Source organism: Triticum dicoccoides, chromosome 5A, assembly GCF_002162155.2.
Source record: "Triticum dicoccoides isolate Atlit2015 ecotype Zavitan chromosome 5A, WEW_v2.0, whole genome shotgun sequence".
NCBI classification, from domain to species: domain Eukaryota; kingdom Viridiplantae; phylum Streptophyta; class Magnoliopsida; order Poales; family Poaceae; genus Triticum; species Triticum dicoccoides.
Window position 1 is genome coordinate 422638884 of NC_041388.1, and position 4816 is coordinate 422643699.

Consider the following 4816-nt stretch of genomic DNA (forward strand, 5'->3'; position numbering starts at 1 on the left):
GGTGTGTCTGTCACCGTACATCCATTGCCGGTTCATCTGCGTGCATTATATATAATTAAGTGTCCAAATTAATAGAAGTTCATCATCACATTAAAACCAAAGTGCATACATAATTCTCATCTAACAACATATAGCTCTCCAGAGCATCTAATTAATTAAACCATACATTGAAACTATGTAAAACATTTCAATGCGAAAACAAATGCGATCATAATCGCAACCAAGGTAACAACTGATCCAACGGCATAATGATACCAAGCCTCGGTATGAATGGCATATTTTCTAATCTTTCTAATCTTCAAGCGCATTGCATCCATCTTGATCTTGTGATCATCGACGACATCCGCAACATGCAACTCCAATATCATCTTCTCCTCCTCAATTTTTTTTATTTTTTTCCTTCAACAAATTGTTTTCTTCTTCAACTAAATTTAACCTCTCGACAATAGGGTCGGTTGGCATTTCCGATTCACATACATCCTAGATAAATAAAATCTATGTCACGTTGGTCGGCATAATTTTCATAAACAATAAATGAACCAATAGTTATAAAGATAATATACATACCACATCCGAATCATAGACAGGACGAGGGCCGACGGGGGCGGATACCAAAACCATCGCACTATATAAGATGCAATAATAAATGTAAGAAAATGATACAAGTATCTATCTAAACATACAAGTAAGAATATTTTTCCTTTCAGAAAGAAGATAAGAACAAGAGGCGCGGGTGATCGACGGCGGTGAAGACGGGGATGGGGCGTGACGGACCGCTAAATCTAGACAAATCTCGAGGAAAATGGAGCTTGGAGGTCGAGCTTCGAGAGGAGAAAGCTTAAGTAGTGTGGCTCGGGCATTCCATCGAACACCTCATGTGCATAGGAGGTGAGCTAGAGCACCACAAAGCCCTCTCCCCCTCGGCCAGAAAAAACAAAGCACTGTGCTCTGCTCTTGCGCGAGGGGGTATATATAGGCACCTCATTGGTCCCGGTTGGTGACATGAGCCGGGACTAAAGGGGAGCCTTTGGTCCCGGTTCAAGCCACCAACCGGGACCAATGGTGGTGGGCCAGGAGCGAGGCCCATTGGTCCCGGCTGATGCCACCAACCGGGACCAAAAGGTCCAGATGAACTGGGACCAATGGCCCACGTGGCCCGGCCGGCCCCCTGGGCTCACGAACCGGGACCAATGCCCACATTGGTCCCGGTTCTAGACTGAACCGGGACTAATGGGCTGACCCGGCCTGGACCAAAGCCCTGTTTTCTACTAGTGTAGTAACATCACACTTTTCAAGATAATTTTGCTTATATGACACATATTTAATGATGAGAGAGATGATGGTGGTAACTTAGCTAGTTACTGTAACATCACACATACCAAGACAATATGAGTCTATAGGCTAATAAATGAACCATAACATGACAACACACATATGTTACTACCCACTGTGGAGGTAGTAACATAGCATAGTAAAATGCGATGTTACTAGTCTAAGTTACTCCCCATTGTGACTAGTCTAAGCAAACTTGTCTTGGACTGCGCTATGTTCTAGCTATGTTACTCCCACTATGACCAGCCTAAGTGATCCTTGCCGGGATCATTTACTTTCCGGTGGACGAACGCATCTGACCCCCGCGTCGCCAGGAGGGCGACTCGGGGGACGAAACCCTACAGCCGCCGTCTTCACCTTCCCTCCTCTTCCTTGTCACGCCGCCGCTTCATCGTGGGCGTTACTCGGGGACGGGGGCGGCGGGGCGCTTCTCCGACTGGAGCGAGGCGACGGGATCTGGTCGGTGTGCTGCATGTGGATGTATGGCTGAGGGCCTGAACCTCAGATCTGGTTGGGCTTTGGACCGGCAGCGTGAGATGGCGGCCTCCCTTGCCGCTTCACCCTGGTGTTGGGGGGGATCTGGCCCGCCCCTGTGTGGGCAGGTCTCGCCCAGGTCGGGTGCATCTCACGGCTGTGGCCAGCAGGATGCCTCAGCTCCTATCCTTGCCACAGCTGTCCCTGGTCGGCCTGGGAAATGTGTAACACCCTCGATGCGGCTATATCTCCCGCGTGTCGAAGCACGACTTAGAGGCATAACCGCATTGAAAGCAATGTCGCAAGTGAGGTAATCTTCACACAACCCATGTAAATAAGTAAAGGGGAAAAATACATAGTTGGCTTACAATCGCCACTTCACACAAAACATGAATAAAGCATTACAACATCCAAATACAATCAAGGTCCGACTACGGAACCAAAATAAAAGAAGAACCCCAAATGCGACAAGGTCCCCGATCGACCCCAACTGGGCTCCACTACTGATCAACTAGAACGAAACAACACAAAGGACAAGATCTTCATCGAGCTCCTCCTTGAGCTTGGTTGCGTCACCTGCTCTGTAATATCGGCACCTGCAAACTGGTTTTGGAAGTATCTGTGAGTCACGGGGACTCAGCAATCTCACACTCTCGCGATCAAGACTATTTAAGCTTATAGGAAGGTTAAAAGGTATGAGGTGGGCTGCAGCAAGCGACTAGCATATATGGTGGCTAAACATACGCAAATGAGAGTGAGAAGAGAAGGCAAAGCACGATCAAGAAACTATGATCAAGAAGTGATCCTAGAACAACCTACGTCAAGCATAACTCCAACACCGTGTTCACTTCCCGGACTCCGCCGGAAAGAGACCATCACGGTTACACACGCGGTTGATGCATTTTAATTAAGTTAAGGTTCAAGTTATCTACAACTGGACATTAACAAATTCCCATCTGCCCATAACCGCGGGCACGGCTTTCGAAAGTTCAAAACCCTGCAGGGGTGTCCCAACTTAGCCCATGACAAGCTCTCACGGTCAACGAAGGATATTCCTTCTAGCGGGAAGACCCGATCAGACTCGGAATCCCGGTTACAAGACATTTCAACAATGGTAAAACAAGTCCAGCAACACCGCTCGAATGTGCCGACAAATCCCAATAGGAGCTGCACATATCTCGTTCTCAGGGCACACTCAGATGAGACATCCTACGAGTAAAACCAAACCTCAAGTTGCCCCGAGGTGGCCCCGCAGTCTGCTCGGTCAGACCAACACTCAGAGGAGCACTGCCCTGGGGGGTTAAAATAATGATGACCCTTGGGCGCGCGACCCCCAAGGGAAAAGAAAAGGCTAGGTGGCGAATGGTAAAACCAATGTTGGGCATTGCTGGAAGAGTTTTATTCAAGGCGAACTGTCAAGGGGTTCCCATTATTACCCAACCGCGTAAGGAACGCAAAATCTGGGAACATAACACCGATATGACGGAAACTAGGGCGGCAAGAGTGGAACAAAACACCAGGCATAAGGCCGAGCCTTCCACCCTTTACCAACTATATAGATGCATTAATTAAATAAGAGATATTATGATATCCCAACAAGCAAAACAATGTTCCAACAAGGAACGATCTCCATGTTCCAACAAGGAACAAACTTCAATCTTCACCTGCAACTAACAACGCTATAAGAGGGGCTGAGCAAAGCGGTAACATAGCCAAACAGCGGTTTGCTAGGACAAGGTGGGTTAGAGGCTCATGGCAATATGAGAGGCAATGATAAGCGAGTGGTAGGTATCGTAGCATAGGCATAGCAAAAGAGCGAGCAACTAGCAAGCAAAGATAGAAGTGATTTCGAGGGTATGGTCATCTTGCCTGAGATCCCGCAAGGAAGAAGAACGAGTCCATGAAGAATACAAATGGACGTAGATGAACGGATCCTCACAACACGACGTTATCGGAACCAACCCGAAGATGCAACACCGGAAAAGGAGCAAACAACATGGTAAACAACCAACACATGAACGTAGGGTCCGCACGCTTAAGGTTTCGATGACAGTTATATTATGAGTTTATGAGTTTTGATGTACCGAAGTTAGTTCGGAGTCCCGGATGTGATCACAGACATAACAAGGAGTCTCAAAATGGTTGAGACATAAAGATTGATATATTGGACGGCTATATTCGGACACCGGAAGTGTTCCGGGTGATTTCGGAGAAAACCAGAGAGCCGGGGGGTTACCGGAACCCTACCGGGAGAGGTAATGGGCCATATGGGCCTTAGTGGAGAGAGAGAGGGGCAGCAAGGGTGGGCCGCGTGCCTCCTCCCCCCTGGTCCGAATTGGACTAGGAGAGGGGGGGTGGCGCCCCCCTTTCCTTCTCCCTCCTCACTTCCTTCCCCATCCTAGCAGGAGTCCTACTCCTACTAGGAGGAGGACTCCTCCTTGGCGCGCCTATAGGGCCGGCCGGCGTCCTCCCCTTGCTCCTTTATATACGGGGGCAGGGGGCACCCCTAGACACAAGTTGATCCACGTGATCATATTCTTAGCCGTGTGCGGTGCCCCCTTCCACCATAATCCTCGATAATATTGTAGCGGTGCTTAGGCGAAGCCCTGTGACCGTAGTACATCAAGATCGTCACCACGCCGTCGTGCTGACGGAACTCTTCCCCGACACTTTGCTGGATCGGAGTTCGGGGATCGTCATCAAGCTGAACGTGTGCTAGAACTCGGAGGTGCCGTAGTTTCGGTGCTTGATCGGTCGGGCCGAGAAGACGTACGACTACATCAACCGTGTTTTGCTAATGCTTCCGCTGTCGGTCTACGAGGGTACGTAGACAACACTCTCCCCTCTCGTTGCTATGCATCACCATGATCTTGCGTGTGCGTAGGAAATTTTGAAATTAGTACGTTCCCCAACAGTGGCATCCGAGCCTAGGTTTTATATGTTGATGTTATTTGCACGAGTAGAACACAAGTGAGTTGTGGGCGATATAAGTCATACTGCTTACCAGCAT